This window comes from Hemicordylus capensis, chromosome 3 (genome assembly GCF_027244095.1).
Source record: "Hemicordylus capensis ecotype Gifberg chromosome 3, rHemCap1.1.pri, whole genome shotgun sequence".
NCBI classification, from domain to species: domain Eukaryota; kingdom Metazoa; phylum Chordata; class Lepidosauria; order Squamata; family Cordylidae; genus Hemicordylus; species Hemicordylus capensis.
Window position 1 is genome coordinate 24,316,465 of NC_069659.1, and position 25,353 is coordinate 24,341,817.

The 25,353-nt window shown below is 43.4% G+C and overlaps 1 protein-coding gene across 7 annotated transcripts in view; it reads left to right on the plus strand.

The window, feature by feature from the left end:
- Positions 1–25,353, plus strand: part of CNTN5 (contactin 5) — a 1,193,410-nt gene that overhangs the window by 809,570 nt on the left and 358,487 nt on the right. The gene's annotated exons all lie outside the window — the stretch shown is intronic.

The following is a 25,353-nucleotide window of genomic DNA, read 5'->3' on the forward strand; positions in this document are numbered from 1 at the left end:
CCTTGCGGAAGCTTGTTTGTTAAGCATGAATGACAGAGCCTTCTTGATGATTGCCCCCAGACAATCACTGAGAGCTGTGGAACGTGTTCACAGGTGAGATCTGCAAAGCTCCCTCATTCCCAGTCTTTCAGAGACAACTGAAGGCTATGCTTTTCACTCTGGCCTCTGCCTAGTGATTATTTGTCCTCTAACGTCCTTTTAATTGGTTTTGTAGCTGTCTGTTGGTTTTAAGTTAAAATTTTATTAATTTTTGAATGGTTGTTTTAATTGGTTTGTTTATTAATTTGTTATTCACCACCTTGGTGTCCCAGGACAGAGGATGATATATAAACAAGAATGATAAATAAATAATACATACTCTGACTAATAATTGATGGCTGGTCCCTCCCTTTTGCTATATGATGTTGATATCTCTGTGCCAGCATCCAGCAATGGAAAATGGAGTGCTGGATTCTTGGCCCTTTCCTCTGCTACTGGCAGCTGATGTCCCTCTGCCAACAGCTACAAGGGCCGACAACAAAGAACAATCATTGGTTCCTTCCTTTGCTAATTTTAAAAAAATACAATAGGACAATGTAATTAAGCAGTAGCTGGCAATTGGTAGTTATGGGCCAAATCTAGTCCATTAGTAGTTGGGGACTTGGTAGTTGGCCTACTAATTACATTTTCCATCTCCCTGGCTCCATCCCTCACCAGTCTGCCCACAATTGGTTGAATTCAAGCATGTGCTTTGAAATCTAGGTAAATGCAGGTAAAATTAAACACTCTTCTGACATTGATTTCAAGTGGAAATGTGAAGCACAGCATGCACTTAAGTCATTCTCATGATTTAAGCAGTTGGTGTGCCTCTTATCATTACTTGGAAAACTACTAAAATGCAATTTAGTGTGACTCTGGTCCTTTTGGATCTCTTGGCGGCTTTCAATAATATCGGCCATAGTATCCTTCTGGAATGTCTGAGGGAGTTGGGTGTGGGAGGCACTGCTTTGAGGTGGTTCCACTCCTGTCTCTTGGGCAGATTCCAGATGGTGTCACTTGGAGACTGTTGCTCTTCAAAACTTGAACTTTTATATGGGGTCCCTCATGGCTCCATATTGTCTCCAATGCTTTTTAACATCTACATGAAACCGTTGGGAGAGATCATCAGGGGATTTGGAGCTGGGTGCTATCAGTACACTGATGACACCCAAATCTATTTCTCCATGTCAACTTCATCAGGAGAAGGCATATCCTCCCTGAATGCCTGCCTGGAGGAGGTAATGGGCTGGATGGGGGATAACAAACTGAGACTGAGTCCAGACAAGACGGAAGTACTTGTTGTGAGGGTTCGTTACTCAGGAAACTATATTGACCTGCCTGTTCTAGATGGGGTCACACTTCCTCAGAAAGAACAGGTATGCAGTTTGGGGGTGCTTCTGGATTCACGCCTCTCCCTGGTTTCTCAAGTTGAGGCCGTGGCCAGAAGTGCTTTTTATCAGCTTCGGTTGATACACCAGCTGCATCAGTTTCTTGAGATTCATGACCTCAGAACAGTAGTACATTTGCTGGTAACCTCCAGAATTGATTACTGCAATGTGCTCTATGTGGGGCTGCTTTTGTACATAGTCCAGAAACTACAATTAGTACAGAACGTGGCAGCCAGGTTGATATCCGGGTCATCCCAAAGAGACCATATTGCTCCTGTATTACAGGAGTTACACTGGCTGCCAATAGGTTTCCGGGCAAAATACAAAGTGCTGGTTATAACCTATAAAGCCCTAAACAGCTTAGGCCCACGGTATTTAAGAGAGCGTCTTCTTCTGCATGATCCCCATCGTCCACTACATTCGTCAAGGGAGGCCCATCTGTGGCTACCTTCAAGTCGTTTGGTGGCCACTCAGGGACAGGCCTTCTCATTTTTTTAACCAGGTCTATAAATGTAATAAATAAATAAATAAATATTTGTATTGTTTTATGATTGTGAATCACCCCAAGACTTTGGTTTGGGGCGGTATATAAATGTAATAAATAAATAAATAAATGGATGGATGGATGGATGGTTCTATTTTTTAGTGTTATATATCCCAGTATTATCTGCCATATGAACCAAGTCAGACCATTGGTCCATCTAGCTCCAAATTTTCAGGCAGAAGTCTTTCCTGGCTCTACCTAGAGATACCAGGAATTGAATTTGGAACCTTCTGCATGCAAACCAGATTTTCGGCCACTCAGCTACAGCCACAGCTCCATTCCTAGAACTCAATGCAGCATACATAGGGATCTCAGTCATCTCCCCAGCAGTCTAGACTCAGAGCTGCTTAGCTTCACCAGGTTTGCTGCATTATGTTCCATCAGAGCATTGCCTGTGGACTATGGCTGACAGCCATACCAAGTTAGTCATGAGTAGTCCCATTGAAATGAATGGGACAAGTCAGCTGAGCCTAATCTGTCCCATTCAATTCAGTGGGACTACTCATGTGTAATTTATTCTGGATGCCCACCTATTTATTTCGAATGATATTAGCACAGCATGAATACCATCTCATCTAAGGACAAAAGAACTACTATACTATAATAATTGAGCAGTATAATCTTATTTTCCAGCATTCTGTACTATTTTGGGCTGTCATGCCCTTTCTGAAAGCTGTTTACTCATTTGGAAATAATATAAATGTCTATGATGTATGATCACACATGCAGAAAATATAGTGACAGCTGGACTTATACCTCTGTCTTTTGGCTGCAGGGAGTACTATGTGTTTTCGCATTACATTGTGGGCCAGCTATGCCACCGAAGGTGTTGCCACTGTCAAGAGTTGACTTTTCAGCATGAGTGTCACAGCACATGTTCCCTTTAACTCTGGGAAATATGAATGTGAATGTTATGGCCTGCCCTTCATGTCACAATTCATTCCTTCACGTTGACATGCAACCACTTTGGTAACTAAGCCACAGGCTGAAGTGACAGCCCAACGTCAACACAGTGTTGACTTACCTTTGAAAATCACAACTATGGGACATGGGGCTTTTTCGTATCGCTGCCTGACATACAAATGTATTTCCAGCTGCTCTGAATGAGGATAAGAATGGCATTGACAACATTAGCTCACTAGAATCAGTACTGAGCTCTGCGAGGAAGGTCCCATGCCAACGATTTTGATCTGCCTTTTCTAGATGGGGTCACACTTCCCCAGAAGGAACAGGTACGCAGTTTGGGAGTGCTTCTGGATCCAAGTCTCTCCCTGGTGTCCCAGGTTGAGGCGGTGGCCAGAGGTGCCTTCTATCAGCTCCGACTGATACGCCAGCTGCGTCCATTTCTTGAGATAGATGACCTCAAAACAGTAATCCAGTCTGGAGGTTACCAGCTGGTAACCTCCAGACTGGATTACTGTAATGCACTCTATGTGGGGCTGCCCTTGTATGTAGTCCGGAAACTACAGTTGGTTCAGAATGCGGCAGCCAGACTGGTCTCTGGGTCATCTAGGAGAGACCATATAACTCCTGTCTTGAAGAAGCTACACTGGCTGCCGATATGTTTCCGGGCAAAATACAAGGTATTAGTTATAACCTATAAAGCCCTAAACAGCTTGGGCCCTGGGTATTTAAGAGAATGTCTTCTTCACTATGAACCCCACCGCCCATTGAGATCATCAGGAGAGGTCTGTCTGCATTTGCCACCGGCTCGTCTGGTGGCCACTCAGGAACGGGCCTTTTCCGTTGCTGCCCCAAGGCTTTGGAATGCACTCCCTAGTGAAATAAGAGCCTCCCCATCTCTGACAGCTTTTAAAAGGTCCTTAAAACACATCTGTTCACCTAGGCTTTTAACTGATACTGTTTTGATTGTTTTAAATGTTGTTTTAGAACATTGTTGAAATTTTGTTAAATGGTTGTGTTTTAAATTTCTTGTTTTTGTTTTTAACTAATGTTTTAATGTTGTTTTTATCTGTTGTGAACCACCCAGAGACATAAGTTTTGGGCGGCATAGAAATATGCAAATAAATAAATAAATAATCTTTGTCAGTCCAGGCTGACGAAGCACTTCTCTGGTGTATTGTCATACCACTGACTTTACGGTAAGACAATTGGCAGATATTCTTATTTTTACCAGAAAGAGGTAAGCAAGTAGAAGCATGGGTCACCACCATCAGCACCATGGAAGGTGTGTTAGCTGACTAGATTACTGCCCCCATATGGGCATGGGCTGCTGTCATCCTGACAATGGCTAACCAGTTAGTAACTGTGTGCTTGCTGTTACCAAAACTGCACAGAAGCAATTGACTAGGTGCTCCGGCTATGCTTTGTGGCTAAAATGAGGCAATTAGCTCAGAACAGGGTGCAGTTCTGACACAGTGAGCTGGGTCTCACAATCAGTGAGACCCGGTTTGGGAAGCTGTGCTAAGCCCACTCTCCCCACAGATGATCAGGGCGGGTGCCCTGGGTGGCCAGATCAGCTGCCCACATGATTGCCAGCTCCATGATGGAGCCAGCAGGGGCTGGGGAGTTCAGGGGCCATGTGACCCCCTGAAGCTCCAGTATGCCCTGCACGAGTGCGCAGGGCAGACTGGGGAGACCCCCAGAGCTGGGAGGTGGCTTTATGCCTCCCCTCTGGGGGTCTACTCATGAGTAGCCATGGCGCGAAGCCACGCCGCGGCTACTCACGATCGGGAAGCACGGGTTAGCAGAGTGCTCGCTGTGCCAACCCGGGCTTAGGAGAGGGCTACAAAAGCGGGTGACCCACTTTGACTCAACCAGGCTCGGCCTGCTTTCCACTGATCGTCAGAATAGCTCCAGTAACATTCTAGCAGTTCTGGTGTATTGGAAAGAATGAGGCAATGTAGGTATAGTTTCAAGACCTTATTAAGGGTAAAAAATGGGGAGTTACAGAAGGCAAAAAGAGAGTTTGGTTAGGCAATTCAATAATTTGGCTAGTGTTCTTAATAGAGAGTCTTGGTTAGAGGCTTGCAATAAAATGTGCCTGGAGAGCATGGAAGGCAGCAGGGAGAAGTGGTAAGAGAGTTTAGGGAGAGGGGAGTAGTATCCTTAGGAATATAGGAAGAACATAGGAAGCTGCCATATACTGAGTCAGACCATTGGTCTCTCTAGCCCAGTATTGTCTTCACAGACTGGCAATGGCTTCTTCAAGGTTCTTCATTGGTTGCACAATGGCTGGGCAAGGATGCCTCCATGGGGCAAAGTGTGAGATGAAGCAGGAATGAAGAGCAAGGGGCAGAAGCCACAGCTCACATATGTATAAATCTGTAGGCTGGTGGGATCCAAGCAGAATCCCAACCGAGTCCAAGCAGAATCCGAGGCCATTGTGGCTTGGCTGGAGTATTTATACTCAAAAACATGTCAGTTCCTGAGTCAATCAAGTGGTTTCTCCCTCCCTGGAGAGTAAGGAGTTTCTATGCAAAATTACAGGGTCTGTTGCTAGATGAAATTAGTAACTTCAGGTGGGTCCTTCTGGACAAAGGCAGGAGCCAGGTTGCAAAGACAGACCTCTTCTATTTGCTTATGAGCATCCTCCCTTATCTTGGCTAGCCAATTCATCAACTTTAATGGGGTGAGAAATTGCCATTTCTGTGCTACTTCCAAGGAGCATTCCAATTGTTATCTCTAAGCAGGAGTGTCTCCTCTCTTAGCAATTGGCTTTTGATGGGGGGTCTATTCAGCTGGCTTTCCTCCTTAGGGAGAAAAACAGGTGGCCACGTCCTGTTCCAGTTTAACCTGGAGGCATGCTGCCAACCTTATCTTGTGCTTAACAGCAAGCTCCTATCAAACCACGAGGTGAAAAGTTCATGGGGACCATGATCCCATAGCCCCATGCGGTTAGTACATCTAGAGGAGTGCACCACCCCAAAACATGGCTTTCTGGCAACATTGCATAGTGCCGACTGAGTCATCCGCTGTCTCCACTGCTGCCTCTCATCTGCTTAAAGCTCTGGTAAGGATTTTATTTTTATTTATTTATTTATTCAATTTCTATACTGCCCTTCCAAAAATGGCTCAGGGCGGTTTACACAGAGAAATAATAAATAAATAAGATAAGATGGCTACCTGTCCCCAAAAGGCTCACAATCTAAAAAGTAACACAAGATAGACACCAGCAACAGTCACTGGAGGTACTGTCCTGGGGGTAGATAGGGCCTGTTACTCTCCCCCTGCTAAATAAAGAGAATCACCACGTTAAAAGGTGCCTCTTTGCCAAGTTAGTAGGGGAACAGGATGTGTGCTCCCCTGTGCCCTTGATTTCCAAACAATCATGTCTATCAGTTCTTACTAGGAAACTGCTTCATTGGCCACAGATGGTTCTTGTTGCAGCAAATTGTCAGTAGTGTGGACCACATCTCATGGAAGCTTCGACTATATGGACCAGCCTAAAGTTTCTCCCTTTAAAACACTGCTTGGAGGTTTCTGACCTAATAGTAAGAAGCATCTAATACTATGACTCTTTCTTGAGCAGAGACAGTCTGTCATCTTTTCTGTTCTCTGTTTGCATCGTAAGGGTAAAATGAAACTAAAAAGTAAACAGGAAACTCGTTTTCATTTGAAAGGTGCTTTCCTGTGCTAGAAAACTAGTGTGCAAGCTGAATTTTGTGATAAAAAAAACAACTCAATTCTGGCTTCCCCAGGAATTTTTCAAGCATATTTCCTCAATTTTATTTTCAGTTGAGCAAGCAGAGAATACCGTGCATTGTGAAATAGAACTGATGGTTTCCTTTTAGTTAAAGCAAACGAGAAACGGTTTAACATGCAACTTTTAAACTGTAGGAATACATTTGCCAACAGGATATTGCAAGGAGGGGGGTGGAGAGAATGCATTTAGTGCTGCTGCTTGGTGTTTATGCAGTTGTGACATTTGCTGGGCAGTCTGTGTTCCTGTTGGGAATAAGCATTGCCGCTTACAACAGCAGCATCCTTACTGCCTCCATCCTGTCAAGATTGGACAGGAAATAATACTTCGGTTGTAATTGCTATAGCAGCTCTTGTTTCTGTTATTCCCTCATCTCCTTCCCTGGCACAATACCATTCTAGGGGCAGATTTAGTCTGTTCTAGCATGCCTGGGAAGTCTAGAGGGAAAACTTTGCAAAATGGTCAGTTTTTAAACTCCTCCTTTACTAACTCTTTCTTTACAATAATGGCAGACAAGCACTTAGGAAATATCTATTATATACTTTGAAGAGAGAGAGAGAGTCCTTCTTCCTGATTACCTAGAGATACCAAATTTTACATACATAATCCTGCCGCTGAAATTAGCTGAATGAATTACCTTTTATACCAGAATATCCTGGGGGAGAAATAATTTTAAAAACACACACACCAGAAAATGAATTTTTTTTAAAAAAATTATTTATTTATTTATTTATTTTACATTTCTATACCGCCTTTCGTTAAAAGAAAACCCCAAGGCGGTTTTGCTTAGACAATGATGGGCCTCACCGACTCGTAATAACCAATGGTCTAAAAACAAAGAGAACAAAAAACAAGGAGAATTAAACCTAAAACCAATAGATGTGCAGTTTTAAAAGGGAACATAGAACTGCCCTCACATTTTGGAGTCACCATGACAATCAACTCCAGATCTAGTTCTCTTAACCATAAGGCCTTAATGGCAAAAGAGGCCACTCTTCCTGTCACATACTCGTTTGTTCCCTGCAGTTAAAAAGTCAGTTTTTCTTTTGCATTCCAGAATTTCATTTTCTTTTTTTACAAGGGTCCAGGTATTGATCTCTAATACTGGTATAAAGTTGACATTCAAGCGTATAATTGATTTAGTAATATTGGAACAATGATAGTTATATGTTTCAGTTCTGTTCATTTGTTTCGGCCATTGGCCAAATCAAAGTTTAAAACAGGATACTAAAATAATACAATAACACTGATCACGCAGAGAACAAAGAATTGCACATAAAGGAACCCCATAAAGTAACAACAATCCAGCATCAAGTGATACTCATCAGAAAAACTCATGATTATAATTGATGACATATGGAAGTCTTTTTGTCATTGCTTTATTTGTTTGTTAAATTTATTAACTGTCTGAAATGAAACATCTCCAGGAAGTTTACAGAAAATTCAGAAAATGTTAAAACAGTCAACATTTGAGCAATTAAAAGCAATTAAAAAGCTGTTCAATCACCAAGTAGGGGTGTGCACAAAATGGATTTTGTGTTTCATTTCGAGCTCAAAATGAAATACAAAGTGGCCGAAACATTCCGTCGAAACAGTGGTTGAACCAGCTCTTTCAAAGGAACAACTCGAAATGTTCCAAGTGTTTCAGCCACAGGGAACAATGGAGAACTCAAAACACCCAATTGTTCCTCATGGATAGGGGCACCAAAGTAAGATGTATGGTAGGCACTCAACCTACAAAAGAAATGGGCAAGCAGGCAACTTTAAAATTGCCCTCTTGCCCATTTCTTTTGTGGGTTGGGTGGTAGGTAGCACCCATCATGCCCCAGCACACAACCCACTTTGGTGTTCCTATGAGCTATCCATGGGGAACAATGGGGTGTTTTGAGTTCCCTATTGTTCCCTATGGCTGGAACAGTTTTGCAACCCTGGCTTGAAAAACATTGCAGAAGCACACAGTAAAAGGGAATCTGCCCCCCAGCCCCCAATAAATACAGAACACACATTTCAAATACAGTCCAAAAATGGCCAAAAAAGAATCACTGACCCAGAATCCACTACCATGCACAGTGCCTGTGCTGCAGTAACATCACTGGAACAAGTTACTATCACACACAGTTATGACTCCTTACTTCAGCATTGCAGCAGCTGCCACAGCAGAAGCCTTACTTAGCAGCAAGCATAGCCATAAGCTCAACTAGAGCAACTTCTGCCACATTTTGACTGAATACACCTTGCAATGCAGATAGCAGACAGAGCAGGCCAGAGCAGTGAGCGAAGCACAAGTTTCAAGGCCAGACATGGAGCTCATTATAGCAATCACCAAGAAATATTGCAGAGAGCTACCACTGCACATGATTTCTCACCACAACACTATCTTACAAACAAAACAAACCTCAACTCAAGGAAAGAAGGTGCCCAAGTTCTACCTTCATCAATCTGAGATCCAGCAAGACCAGAAAGTTATAGCAGCAATAGCACAGCATATTATAAAGCAAAGCACAAAATCAAACCTTCCTTGATTCCTTCCTCTTCCCCTGATGTATCCTCTTCAAGAGCTCTCTCTTGCTCTCAGTCCCTTTGACTACATTTTGAAATTCCCTCCTTTTCTGTTCCCCCTCCTCCCTTCCCCCAGCCAATGGGGGCACAGTTGACCATGACAAAACTTGATTTGTATGTTAACAAACCAACCAAGAAGCAAGAAGATCAAAAGCCAGTCAGAAGCCAGTGCCAGCGAACTAATCAGCAAGGGGAAAACAGCCCACCAAAATGGCACTCAAAATGTTGAAATGTTTCGATCAAAATACATACATAAATAAAATAAAATAAAAATGGAATTGTTCTGTTCTGAGCTCAAAACAGGCCTTTTATTTGAAGGGCATTCTGTTTTGAGCTCAAAACACCCGACTGGCCCGTTTCGTGTTGAAAGGTTTCGACCTTGAAATGTTCTGCACATCCCTATCACCAAGGCAAAGGTAGCCACTGCACAAGAAATCTCCTTGGTCAGTTCAGATGATATATCTGACTTACCCCACGCATGGCACAGTTAAAAGCTCTGTCCACGCAGCATGGTGTTCCGCCCAACATACTCACTTTACACATATATATATAGCAATAGCAATAGCAGCAATAGCACTTACATTTATATACCGCTCTATAGCCGGAGCTCTCTAAGCGGTTTACAATGATTTAGCATATTGCCCCCCAACATTCTGGGTACTCATTTTACCGACCTCGGAAGGATGGAAGGCTGAGTCAACCTTGAGCCCCTGGTCTGGATCGAACTTGTAACCTTCTGGTTACAGGGCGGCAGTTTTACCACTGCGCCACCAGGGGCTCACCATATAAATGCTGAGCTAAGACTGAAAGCTTTCTATGCACGGCGCCTAGCTTATTAATGTCCCTCTGCCATGAAGTTCTGCTGTCCCTTGCATTGGCAGTTTTTCAGTGTCATGCTGAAATTGTCATATTTCCTCATACATTTCATTTGCTGTGATTTTCCCTCATACTGTTTGTGATGTATGAAGATCCCGGTGCCACTTCTTTAGTTCATTCAACTTGTTTTAGTTCTTGTTATGGTAATTTATTGTGTGCTTTTATGTTCTTGTTTTTATTAGGGACAGCCTGAGGCAGGGGTTCCCAACCTGTGGTACTTCAGAGGCTGCTGAAGTACAATTCCCATCACCCCCAGCTACAATTCATTGTGGCTAGGGTTGATGGGGATTGTAATTCAGCAATATCAGGAGTACCACAGGCCGGGAACCCCTTGCGTAAGGTATTACAATACCTGAAGTGAGTTGCCTGGTGCCGGCTAGCCCACTCTCAAGACCGGCCCTTGCAAGCCTTGAAAGTAGCTTAGGGAAGCTGGTTCCCAGCAGTCCCCTCCTCTTTCCTTGTGCTTCTTGCAAGCATCCAATGCAAAGCTTGTAAGAGTCAGATCAGTCTGTTAGTGGGAGGCATCTTGGCACCTTGCTGGTGCCCTAGTAATCCACCACTTGAGGCAATCACTTCATCATGCCTCATAAAAGGGCTGCTCCTGGGTTTTTCATTGACTCATGAGACAATTTAGAGACCCTAAAGAGCCGGAAAGGTGGGCTAAAACTCCTTCACTACATAAATACATACAATTTCTCAGTTGAGGATTTTCAGCTAGAATTTTCAGGAGGAACAGGGATGAAAGAAGAGCAAAGATTGGCCATGTTTCTGGCTCTGCTCCCCCATCCCCATCATCATGGCATTTGCAATGGTGGAGATCTTTCAGTAGCCACTGCCTTGCAGTGACAATTTTTTCTCCCCTGGGAATTATGCAGTGTCATCACATAGCATCAATCCTAAAGGACATTCTGGGGAAAGTAGCAGCACCCAGCTGGCATCTCCAGCTGTGGTGAAAAGGACTGCAGCTGCTACTACCACGGGTAAGCCCCTTCTGAACATTTCATCCCCTGTTCAATCCATCTCATTCTCCCTGAGACTGAGGCACTCTGCATCCTTCAAATTAAAAAAGAAGAAGGAATTTTTCAGAAATGGTGGTGGTACATTGCTGCAGCAGAGAGGTGTGGTCTGGTTTGAGTTGACCCCTGCTATATATTAATGGACTACATAAGTGTTCATGGAGAGTGGAAATTTCACCCTGAAATGTACCAAAAGCTAAATGAAATGTTTAATGAGCCAGCATAGTGTAGTGGTTATAGTGCTGGACTAGGACCGGGGAGACCCGAGTTCAAATCCCCATTCAGCAATAAAACTAGCTGGGTGACTCTGGGCCAGTCACTTCTCTCTCAGCCTAACCTACTTCACAGGGTTGTTGTGAAAGAGAAACTCAAGTATGTAGTACACTGCTCTGGGCTCCTTGGAGGAAAGGGGGATATAAAATGTAAATAATAATAAGAAGAAGAAGAAGAAGAAGAAGAATAGAAGAAAAAGAAATAGAAATAGAAAAAAATCACAAAATTCAAAGATCTACAAATTGAAATTGAAAGGCTGTGGCAGAAAAAGACCAAAATAATCCCAGTGGTAATTGGTGCCCTGGGTGCAGTTCCAAAAGACCTTGAAGAGCACCTCAACACCATAGGGGCCACAGAAATCACCATCAGCCAATTACAAAAAGCAGCTTTACTGGGAACAGCCTATATTCTGCGACGATATCTATAAAAACAGTAATAACATTGACAATAAAATTCTGGCATCCCAGGTCCTTGGGAAGGACTCGATGTCTGGATCAAACAAACAAACAAATAATAATAATAATTATTATTATTATTATTATTATTACTATTATTATATATTATTTTACACAGTCAATAACACCTGTCTGACTGGGTAAAATAATATATAATAATAGTAATAATAGTAATAATAATAATAATAGACAAAATGATTTTAGTAAATTGCAAGAGAAGAAAAACAAATCTAAGTGTTGCATGGATTGACTACAAGAAAGCCTTTGATTCATTGCCTCACACATGGATACTAAAATGTTTAGAAACAACTGGTGTCACTAAAAACATTCAGATATTTATTAAAAAAGCAATGAGCATGTGGAGTACACAGTAAACAATCAATGGCAAGACACTTGGACAGGTTAGCATTAGAAGAGGCATTTTCCAAGGGGACTCACTATCCCCTCTGTTGTTTGTAATCGCCATGACTCCACTTTCACAAATACTAAACACAACAGGCCTCGGATACCAAACATCTAAAACATCAAGTCAAATCAACCATCTGCTGTACATGGACCATCTGAAGTTGTATGGAAAGTCCCAGTCAGAAATCGAATCACTGCTAAACACTGTCTGTATATTCAGTAGCGATATAGCAGTGGAGTTTGGACTAGACAAGTATGCTGCATTAATAATGAACAGAGGAAAAATAAGAAAAACAGAAGGAATAGAACTGCCCAATGGAAGCAAGATCAAGAACCTGGAAGAGAAAGAACGTTACAAATACTTGGGCATTCTCCAGGCTGATAAGATCGCACACACTGAAGTTAAAAGAAAAATTGGAAGTGCATCAGGAGAGTTAGAAAAATCCTCAAGTCCAAACTCAATGGTGGGAACACCATACAAGCCATAAACACCTGGGCTATACCAGTTATCAGATACACTGCAGGAATAATAGACTGGACCCAGGCAGAGCTAGTGACGCTGGATCGTAAGACCAGGAAAATCATGACCATCAATCATGCTCTGCACTCCTGCAGTGATGTAGATAGGCTATACCTCCCTCGCAGCTCAGGTGGAAGAGGAATGCTGCAAGTCCATCAAACAGTAGAGGAGAAGAAAAGAGGCCTTGAAGAATATATAAAGGACAGTGAAGAAGATGCACTTCAAATGGTCAATAACAAGAAACTATTCAACACCAATGAAACAAAGCAGGCCTACAAGAAAGAACAAGTCTAGAATCGAGCAGAAAAATTGAGAAATAAGCCCCTGCATGGTCAATATTTGCACAATATAAGTGGAAAATCAGACATCACCAAGACCTGGCAATGGCTTAAGAATGGTTACTTGAAGAAAGAAACAGAGGGTTTAATACTGGCTGCACAAGAACAGGCACTAAGAACAAATGTAATAAGAGCAAAAGTCGAAAAGTCAACAACAAACAGCAAGTGCCGCCTTTGTAAAGAAGCAGATGAAACAGTGGACCACCTAATCAGCTGTTGTAAAAAGATCGCACAGACTGACTACAAACAAAGGCATGACAAGGTAGCAGGGATGATACACTGGAACATCTGCAAAAAATACAAGCTACCTGTAGCCAAACATTGGTGGGACCATAAAATTGAAAAAGTTGTCGAAAATGAAGATGTAAAAATATTATGGGACTTCCGACTTCAAACAGACAAACATCTGCCACACAATACACCAGATATAACTGTAGTCGAGAAGAAAGAAAAACAAGTCAAAATAATCAACCAAGCAATACCAGGGCATAGCAGAATAGAAGAAAAAGAAATAGAAAAAACCACCAAATACAAAAATCTGCAAATTGAAATTGAAAGGCTGTGGCAGAAAAAGACCAAAATAATCCTAATGGTAATTAGCGCCCTGGGTGCAGTTCCAAAAGACCTTGAAGAGCACCTCAACACCATAGGGGTCACAGAAATCACCATCAGCCAATTACAAAAAGCAGCTTTACTGGGAACAGCCTATATTCTGTGACGATATCTATAACAACTGACAATAAAATTCAGCCATCCCAGGTCCTTGGGAAGGACTCGATGTCTGGATAAAACAAACCAGTCGATAACACCTGTCTGACTGTGTAAACAAGAAATAATAATAATAATAATAAAATTATCTCTGTAGGGTGACAGGGAGATATGGTGCTGTCACAGGTGATATCCAGTTGGGTGACCATTACAGTCACATGACCCAATTACATCTAGCAGTCTCACTGACAATGGAAACATTAGCAGAGGCACAATTGCATTTCACCAGCAACAAAGAATAGCTGCACTTCCTAGCAGTAGATGCCTAACATGGAGAAAACTATTCCTCCGTGTTAGGCACCATGTTAGCATGAATTTTCCCCTTTGCTAAGCAGGGTCCACCCTGGGTTGCATTTGAACAGGAGACTATCTACATGTGAGCACTGTAAGGAATTCCCCTTAGGGGATGGGGCCGCTCTGGGAAGAGCAACTGCAGAAGGTTCCAGGTTCCCTCCCTGGCGTCTCCAAGGCAGGGCTGAGAGAGACTCCTGCCTGCAAGCTTGGGGAAGCTGCAGCCAGTCTGTGTAGACAATACTGAGAGAGATGGACCAAGGATCTGACTCAGTTGAAAGCAGCTTCCTACATTCCATGAAGTATTGCATGCAGTCAAAGAGTTATATGATTGCCCTAATTTTTTTAAAGGAGAATCGCCTGCACACAAAAATAAGTTCTGATCACCTATTTCCTATTATAATGTTATCAACTAATGCTTGCCAGATATAGGTCCTCCTTACCTGAGGACAATGGGTGAATATCACAGCTGGATCATTTTTAAGTGCTGTTCCAAGGAACCCGCTGCCCATAGGGCAGTGCCTACAATTTTTGTATTTTATTGTATTGTATTTATGCTTACCAATTGTTTTCAATTTATTGCTGTAGTTCAGGAATCCCCAGAGCTGACATTTGAAGACGGGGTGGGTGGAAAGCATCCCGAAAGCGCAAGTACAAAGAGAGAGAGAGAGAGACAGATGCTTCTGCTCTCCCTGTGTCTTGCTCCTGCTGCCAGCTTGTGTACAGCGATATGATGAAGTACCTGAATGACAAGCTGTCTCTTTCCATTCACACCGGCCTCCTGGATATACGCAGATAATGGGGAGAAAGGCATGAATTTTTGCATAAGGAATCTTAGTCGCTTTAGAAAAAAAACTAGACGTGTTGGAAAATGAAAGAGAAAGAGAGCAGGATGTTAAAATTAGGAGATGAGAGTATTTTAGAAGATAGCTCAGTTTGCTCATTAAATCCCTTCCCTGGGTTTGCAAATACAGGTCAGGGGAAATATTTAGCCCTTTTTGAATTGATGAAAATAATGGGACTATTTGAATGATGTTCTCTATATATGTTTGGAAGCATATATATTTCTACAATAAAAAAGTTGAAGCAAGAAAAAAAAGGTTCAAAACAGTCTGGTGAGGCATTTTCCTATTCTTCCTATGTTTAAAAACATTGTATGCCACCTCTCTCGCCACTTGGGGCAAAAAAAAACACCCCTAAAATGCTCATAACACAGAATCACCAAATTGTATAATAATCTATATATATATTTCTCCTGGGTGTGCCCAGGAGAAATGCGTCCCGGCAGCCCAGCTGATTGGCTGGGCTGCAGGGGGCGCCTGATTGGTCCACACCCAGGAGAACAGCGGCGGCGGCGGCCATGGCCAGGGAACCAGGCGGGCCCGGCCGTGGACATGAGGCAGTGGGCCGGGACGGGCCCGGCTGCACTCGGCCCCCGCAGGGCGGCGGCAGCGGCCGCACTCGGCCTGGCCGCGGTGGCGGCCATGGCCGGGGAGCCAGGTGGGCCCGGCCACGGAGGCAAGGAGGCGGGCCTGGCCGCACCGTAGGCCAGGCAGCGGCGGTGGGCCAGTGGTGGTGCAGCGGGGGTGGTGGTGGTGCGGCTGGGTGGGGGCGGCCCGGCCGCGGCGGCGGGACTCGGCAGTCGGCCTGGCCGCGGCGGCGGGACTCGGCGGCGGGCCCCTGCCCGCCCGACAGCGCAGTAGTGGTGGTGCGGTGGGGTGGGGGCGGCCCGGCCCAGCCCGGCCGCAGCGGCGGCACTTGGCCCGGCCGCAGCGGCGGCACTTGGGTCTGCTAGTCACAAAATAAAACACATTGATGCTAAAAAATACCCAAAACAACAACAACCCCTAATGCTGAAAAAACAGTGAGCATACCAGAGAAGAAAATAAACAGCTGTGTGTGTGTGTGTGTGTGTGTGTGTGTGTGTGTGTGTGTGTGTGTGTGAGAGAGAGAGAGAGAGAGAGAGAGGTGTGTGTGAGAGAGAGAGAGAGCATACAAGTATTATCTGGATTCTGGAAGGATGCAATAATAAAAAATAATAGTATACATTTATTGTTAACATAACAGAAATATAATGGGCAAGATGTTTTGGCTTCAGCTGCTTTGATGTTATAGGAAAGGTACATATCTGCACCTAGAAATCTAAATGCCAAGGAGAAAGGTCCTAGCCTTCTGTCTGATATGCACATTTTCTATTAGCAATTTTGTCTGCACAAAAAGAGCATCTCATGTGATCCCCCAACTGCAGCTGAAGTGCTACAATCCAGACGCAGGTTGACATCCTAGTCTGGAATGCAAGCTCCTGATTTATTGGAACTAGTTAGTGCAACTTCCTTGCACTAGTGCAACATATTTATGCGAGTGTAGCAGTAGTCCAGATGTCAGCCATTCTATGGTGGGGGAACTGGAATGCACTGAGCATCAACTCAAAGAGGGGACGTTGGCCCATGGTTTGCAAACCACAGGGCTGAGGCTGCTTGGAGTAGGTGCCATGAGTAGTTGCCAGCCACTCCACCTTGCAGCTACAAGTCATCATGGAGGCCCCCTTAAAGGTAAAGTGTGCCATCAAATCGGTGTCAAGTCCTGGCGACTACAGAGCCCTGTGGTTGTCTTTGGTAGAATCCAGGAGGGACTTACCATTGTCCCCTCCCATGCAGTATGAGATGATGCCTTTCAGCATCTTCCTATATTGCTGCTGACTGATAAAGGTGTTTCCCATAGTCTAGGAAACATTCCAGCACGGATTTGAACCGGCAACCTCTGACTTGCTAATCAACCCGACTCTTTATTCAGAGATAGCAGCTGAGCAGTGCACACACTTCACGTACTGGTGTTTAACCTAGGAACATAGGTAACTGTCTGATTTCAAGTCTGACCATTGGTCCATCTAGCTCAGTATGGTCTACTCAGACGGACAGTGACTCTCCAGGTTTTAGGCAAGAGTCTTTCCCAGCCCTACCTGGAGATGCCAGGGATTGCACCTGGGACCTTCTTCAGGCAAGCAGATGCTCTGCCACAGCTACAGCCGCATCCCATCAAGGGAATATCTTACAGCCAACAGTGCTTGCATGCAGTCACACATCTGAATGCAAACCAAGGCATACCCTACTTAGCAAAGGGGACAATTTATGTTCACTACCACGAGAAGTGGCGCAGTGAGGAAATGCCCGACTAACAAGCAGAAGGTTGCCAGCTCAAATCCCTGCTGGTACTATATCAGGCAGCAGCAATATAGGAAGATGCTGAAAGGCATCATCTTATATTGCATGGGAGGAGGCAATGGTCAACCCCTCCTGTATTCTACCAAAGACAACCACAGGGCTCTGTGGGCACTAGGAGTCGAAATCGACTTGATGGCACACTTTACCTTTTACCTTACCCCGAGACTGGCTCTCAGTCAGCCCACCTGTCCTACCCCTTCTGGATGGCCTTCCATCCCCCCTAAAAGATCAAGCCCACCGCTTTGGAGTGCCTGCAATCCATCGCTGTGACTGGAAGCCCAAGCTGCAACAGTGTCACAGAGCATCTTCTCCTAGCTGTGGCTGATATGTCAGGCAATCTGATCGATGCTCCCACAAATAGCTAGTTCCATTGACTTTGTCCAGCACCGTACCAAAGGTGTTATATCTTCAGTCTTTGTTTTACAGATGGTTAACTGTTTTGATTAAATTAGAGCTGATGCTGCAAAGCCTCTTGCTGCTAATGGAAGTGGAGTTTGTCTACACCCTTGTGGGTAGTATTTTCTTTCCTGGACTAGAAGCACCTGAATAGCAATTAATTTTCACTAGCAAACAGGGCTTGTACTGTTTACTGGAAGCATGGGCTTCATTATTGTAATGGGATTTAATAAAATGAAGGCACATTTTCTACAGGAGTTGTTTGTATCAATAATTTTGCAAATGCCCAGATAAAGCCCTTCACTTAAGGTGTTCGGTGCTTGGCGCATATAAATTGATGTATAATGAATGTGGCAAGGCAGAGTGGTTTTCATTATATTTCCTGAGAAGACCTTTTTGTCCAGGCTGGTGTCTGAAAGAGCAACAGCCTCTTTACACATTCCATTTCAGTTTGATTTTGTTAAATTTAACAATAGTTTGACTTGGTAAAGGAAATGTCACCAGGGTTGTTAGATATCAAAAAGTGAAGACATTAACATTGGATTAGTTCCTGCTTTTTGTTTGTGCCTTAATTTGCCATTCACCTTTCCCCAATTTCCCTTTTCTGCATCTTCACACTCACATTTTGTTTCTGTGTTATACTGAACATACAGAATTTTGTTGTTGTTTTCTAATTTTTTTATACTGCCCAAAACACAAAGTCTCTGGGTGGATTACAACAATACAATACAAAGAACAAATAAAAAGGTTAAAACATTACAACAATTTAAAATTTAAACGGTTAAAACTATTAAAAAGCAAACAATTAAAACAGTATCTAATTAAACGCCTGGGTGAACAAATGTGTCTTGAATGCCTTCTTAAAAGTTGTAAGAGATGGGGGGGAACAACAACAACAACAACACATATTGTGGTGGCTAGAGTGCTGGACTAGGCCCAGGGAGACCCGGGTTCAAATCCTCATTCAGCCATGAGACTTGCTGGGTGACTCTGGGCCAGTCACTTCTCTCTCAGCCTAACCTACTTCACAGGGTTGTTGTGAGGAGAAACTTAAGTATGTAGTACACCGCTCTGGCCTCCTTGGAGGAAGAGCGGGATATAAAATGTGAATAATAATACATAAGAAATAAATAATAATAACAACAACAACAATTTATATACAGTTTTTCAACAAATGATTCCAAAGCAGTTTACATAGAGAAGCAACAAATAAATAAATAAGATGGCTCCCTGTCCCCAAAGGGCTCACAATCTAAAAGGAATATAAGATAGACACCAGCAACAGTCACTGAAGGTACTGTCTGAGGCTGGATAGGGCCAGTTTCCCCCTGCTCAATAAAGAGAATCACCATGTGAAAAAGGTGTCTCTTCGCCCAGTTAGCAGTGGAGGGACAGAATCTGGTTAGGGTGTGCCCATCAACTCAGCTCCCAATCCCCACACAATCAGTTTCTCCTCCCTGATGTTTGGGCTTATGCAACTGCCAATGGAGAGCCTACCTGCCTCTCCTACCTTGGCTCAGCTCTCTAGCTGACGAACATGTGAGCAAGCCTTCTCTGTACAGAACCCCTGCAGATATGGTTATACTTACTTTGCATGCCTGGGAACCCTGCAAAGGCAGGCTTTCTGATTCCATGAAGAGGTATCTGAGCATGTACAGATATACATATAGGAGCACTCTATATATATTCTAATGAAATCATGCCACTAGGATTGAGCCTTATACCACTATGCTTCTACTGCCACACATTTCTTTTATTCCAGTGAACATCTATATGGGGCTGTTTTTTGTGCTCTTTTGCAGAATTGAGATCCAACGAAACCTGATGCAACTGGCCAAGGGACTGTTTCCCAAATGTCCAGTAGAAAGAACCAGGCTAATCTGGTACAGAGATTTCTGGAAAGGGTTGCTTATCTAGCAATAGTAGCAATCCCATTAAGGTAGTTGTTGAGCCAAGATTTTGAGTCTGCTTGGATGTCAATCCAGGAGACAGCATTCAAACAAACCGTTGAAGAAGTTGCAAACTTGTATTAAAATACTAACATATGAAAGAGCCAGGAATTCTGCCCTTAGATGCCAGTTCTACAAGATTTGTTGCTGGGCTGATTTGGAAAGGTGTACTTCCATGTTTCCAAAGCAGTGACAACTACCCAACAGCATTACACAGAGAGAGAGAGAGAGAAAAGGAAAATGTCAGGGATAGTATTTGAATGCAAAAGGTTTTACCAGTTCATCTATCAAAAAACAGTGTCTCTGGAAACAGATCACACAGACTGCAGACCACAGGAAACTATTTTCAGAAATATAAGGCAAATCTAAGAATCCAAAGGTGACTACTCATGCAGTTGATATTTCTGCAGAAGATGTCATATAAACTAGACAAAAGCCCCATTAAGATATTATACAGTATATGCACACAACTATTTGTATACACATACATGTTTTTCTGTGAATGACTGTACATGCATTTGTTTAGAAGTGAACCTTGGCACTTTCTGGTTTACCCGCTCAACAGCAGGAAAAAGCCACCAGCAGTGGGGGCAGTCTTGCAAAAACACCACAACAGGAAAATACAGCTATTTATTTGTGGCACACATGTGACGTTATAGGACTATAACGTGGCAATACAATCCACAGTAAGGCATTGGAAATGTGAATGGCACCTTGCTGTCAGCACAGGGACTTCAGTGTCAACACACAGGAAGTATGGAAGCACACTTTGCAGAGCCATAGTGGCACTGTAGTAAGGGTTAATCCAGAAAGCGCCCAGAAGCTTTTTTACACAAGTCTTTTAGTTCGCATCTCCTCCGAAATGGAAGAGGTGCGTTCACATATCAGTCAGATTTTCCCCAAAGTCCCTGCAAACTGTCAGGGAGCACTTTACACACAATTCAAATTTTTCATTGTGCATTGAGTGTAGCCTGATTTATATCCAGGGTTTAAAAAATCCATTTTTTGTGTCGAGGTTTTTCGACAACTTCGAACTCACGGTAAAGCCTGCTGCCTGAAAATGCTCCTGGGAATAGGCCCCCTCAAATCCAAGGTACAGATGGAAAGTGTACTGTTGTACCTGTGTTCAACAGAACATGGCATAACTGTACCTGTGTAAAGATCTGCATGTGCATACATTGTGTGCAGACTGTACAGGTGTTGAACATAACATGTGAGTAGGACTAAAGATTTAACAATTACTAATGTTAAGAGTAGGGCATATATGGAACCAAGGCATCATAATGACCGCCTAACCAAAATTTGAAGTTGGATGGTAGAGGGAAGGTGCTTCTCAGCAACCCAACACTGGGGGATTCAGACATCATGAAATGTGCAGAACTTGTGGCTTGTGCGAAGCGCCTGCGCTCACTGGGAATCGGTGATTGATGGAACCACACTTTCCACCATTTCATGTGAAGCCGGCCGGATTAAAGGCTTGAAAACCTCACGCAGCAGCCATTTGGGATATTTTTGCGGACATTATAGTAAAAGAAATTCCTCTCCAGATTTCACTTCGGAGAAATGTTGGTTCCAACCTTATTTGCACACTCCAGTCTCTGGCTGTCTCATTAATACAGTTTGTAGTAGTTAATATTACTTGCATAGGGTATACATTCCTGCATCCCAAGCATCCCTGAGATGCTGATGTAGTATGTATAGGGGGAACTGCTGATCTGCTTTTAAATGTAATACCCACCATATGGAAGCACACATGGATAAGGTTTTTCCCCCCTTTTTATTCTTCTGAAAAGCATCACTTCTAAATTTTGCCAAAGACGGGGAAGAAAATGTCACAGTTTGCTCTGCCTTTGGCCCCTCGCTTCACTAATTTCTTCAGATAAGCCTCACAGCTTTGATAGTCACAAAACAAACTTCCATTTTTAGACATCAGCCTCAAAGGTTCTGCTTCTTCACTTTCAGTCTGTTTCACATCCCCCGCTTAGCTCCGTAACTGACTTGTCTCCTGGAATACTGACCTCAGCCAGCTGTTCATTGCTTTGTCCCCAAAGACTTTATTTAAAAACACATTTTAGAATTGTCACCTACAATCTAGCCTTTACACTCTATTCTCCATTGATGCATACTACATATGGTTGTTTCCTGAAATATTTAGAGTGGAGATCCCTGTCTCCTAGGCATAAAAACAAACAGCCCTATTCCTTATTGTGCTTTTGGTTCCCAGTTCTTAGTCTTATATGACATTGCTGGCAATACCATATAAGGTTATAAGCTGTGAAAGGGACAGGGGTAAGGAACATTTCAGAAATTTGAGACCCACTCTTTTACCCTGGAGTGGCCACAGAATAGGGGTGTACACAGACCATGGTTCAAGCATTGCTTCAGCATGGGGAGAGGAGCGGGAGCCTTAAGAAAGAGGAGAGCAGGTCCTTACCTGCTATCTGCCGCCCCATGCAACTTCCTGCTGGGGTGGCACTCAGCCCAAGTACACTATGCTGTCTACAGAAAAGGTGCCCGTGCATGTGCAGATACCATGTGCATGCTAGCACTGTGTAGTGGTACTTGGGCCAAGCGCCAATCCAACAAGAAGCTGCATGGGGCAATGGAGAGCAGGTAGGACCTGCTCACCTCATTCTTAAGGCTCCCCCTCCCCATGCCAAACCGGTGATCAAACCACAGAAGTTGCATTATCTGTTTATGTTAAGTATGGTTTGCTTATTGGTCTATTGCAGAGGTTCTCAACCTTGAATCCCCAGTTGCGGTTGGACTACATTGCCCATCACCGTGTTGGCCATTGTGGCTGGGGATCATGGTAGCTGCACAACAACATCCAGCGATCCAAGGTTTGGAATCTCTGCTGCATTGTATAAATCCATTTCACGGTAGAGGTCCTATCCATCTGGTCCTATCCATCCCCAACTGGCCCTATCCATCCCCAGCACAGCATCCCTCCAGAGTCTGTTGCTGGTATCTACCTTGTGTTTCTTTTTAGATTGTGAGCCCTTTGGGGACAGGGATCCATCTTATTTATTTATTATTTCTCTGTGTAAACTGCCCTGAGCCATTTTTTGAGCCATTTTTTGGTATAGAAATCGAATAAACAAACAAACAAACAAACATCATGTGTTACTTTTTTCGATTGTGAGCCCTTTGAGTGGGTCAGGGAGCTATTTTATCTATATGTCTATCTATCTATTGCTTTGGGGACTTTTGTTGGAAAGTGGTATATAAATATTCATTTTATTCATATTTGTTTAGAAGTCAATTTCATTGTCTTGGTCCATTTATTGTATAAGTCCGTAAACTGCCCTCCAGCATGGTGGCATACCAAGTAAAAACAAACCAATACAATCAAATAGATTTGTACCAATTTGCTATATGAATGCATGCAGCAGTGCTGCTTCTTATGCCAGCTCTACACATTTATGCACATTTATGCATAACATTCAAAGAAAATGAAAAAATGTAAAAGCCATCACTAACGATAATAAAGGAAACTTCTGCTAATGATGTTGTGGAGTGAGAACTCTCCAACAAAGCAAGAGAATGGGCCCTGTGGCATGTGATTGCTCACCCAGCTTGCATCCAATATAGCAGCCAGCATAAAGCCAATGATCAGATTAAAAAGTGATAATAGCTGCAGCAAGCCACTGTATAGGCAAACTCTTCTTATGACACGTTTTACATGTTAATAACACATTTGTTTTAATCCAGTAAGAGTGCTCTCTGGAGATCCTCAAAAATCTGAAACTGCTTTCATAACCAAAAAAAAAAAAAAAAGATTTCCAATATATTGTTCTTAGCAGGGAGCATTATATTGCTTCCTGCTAACTAGGCAAAGAGGCACCTTTTAAAAAATGTGATTCTCTTTATTTAGCAGAGGGAGAGCAACTGGCCCTATCCACCCCCAGCACAGTAGGGATGTGCATGGAACCAGGCAGCAGAGACTCAAAGGCGGGGGGGGTGCAGCTTTAAGGGCAGGGGAGGGTGCACTTACCCCTCCCACTTCTCCTCCACCCCCCACCGGCATCTGATTTTAATAAAGCCCATCCCTGCTGCCCCGTCTCCGTGTAGCCACCAAACGAGTTGGCGGTAACTGGAGATGGACCTCCTCAGATGACCTCAATGGACGGTGGGGCTCATATTGAAGAAAATGCTCTCTTAAATACCCAGGGCCTAAGCCATTTAGGGCTTTATAAGTTATAACTAGCAGTTTGTATTTTGTCCAGAAACCTATTGGTTGCCAGTATAGCTATTAGTTGCCTGGCATGTGCAGGCACACCAAATACTTCCAGGTAGTTCCAGTAAATGAGGGCAATGGGGTGGCAGGGAGGTACACTGCTGCCTGATGGGCTTTACTAAAATCTGACGCTTGCAGGGGGAAAGCGGCAGGAGGGGTAAGTGCACCCTCCCCCGCCTTTAAAGCTGTGCCCCGCCTTCAAACTGGCAGAACCAACCACTGGTTGAACCAGTTCGGAGACCCATAAACCACCCAGTGGTTGAACCAGTTCCATGCACATCCCTACCCTCCAGCGACTGTTGCTGGTGTCTGATGTTTCTTTTTAGATTGTGAGCCCTTTGGGGACAGGGATTCATCTTATTTATTTATTATTTCTCTGTGGAAACCGCTTTGGACACTTTTGTTAAGAAGCAGTATATAAATTGTTGTTGTTCTTAATACCTCGTAACTTATTTACAGTCTGTTACGAGAGTTTTGAGAGCGGTTTTGGGAAGTAGTGCAGCTTGTGGCATCGTCTGAAGCCCTTGGGCTTCCAAAAATACAATGAAATGGTAATTAATCAAGTACCATTAATTTTATTAGGCTGTAGCCTTCCCCACCCCACCCCACCCCCACCCCAAAAATACACTGTACACACATCCCATAGGCTCCAGTTGTCACTATTCACCAGGGGCAGGCCCTGTTTTTGTAATCTGTCCCTGATAAATCACTGTTTTTGCCTCCTGTCCAATATGTTTTCACTTGAGTCGCTGGTTGTCATACTTCAGAATTGAGTTCTTTCCCCAGAACACCTAGAAATGAACTTACCAAATGGTGGGTGGATGCATTCTGTATCTAGTGCACAATGTTAATGGTGTGCATCAGTAAGGCACTATGCAGCACACAGCCTATAGTGGGTAAAATCCAATCTTCAGCAATGTGTAATAGTGGGTGGGCAGTAATTCTTGATATGAGAATTGGATGTTACAAGTGTATCCCTGTTTATATCTGTGAAATGTTGGCAAGTAGTATGATATCCATATTTTTACGTCTTTTGGAATGTGGAAGATGTCCGTAATGGTCCTTTGAGAAGACAAGAAACAGAACTACATCTCACCATGTCCATGGCTGACATACTGCACAGCAACGTTCACACAGTTGCTCCAGAGCACAGTAGTGCAAGCCCAAAAATTGCAGAGTTGTGCAACACTACGACCATTGTTTCCAGTAGCCGCTTGCTCAACTGTGCTCTCACATAGTCGTGTGGATGTTGCGTTACACCATGTGTGGAATGCTGCACAGTATGTCAGCCATTATCTATTTTTAAAAAACACCTGGAACGTCCTTTTGTTTGAGATACAGGTGAAACTCGGAAAATTAGAATATCGTGCAAAAGTCCATTAATTTCAGTAATGCAAATTAAAAGGTGAAACTGATATATGAGACAGACGCAT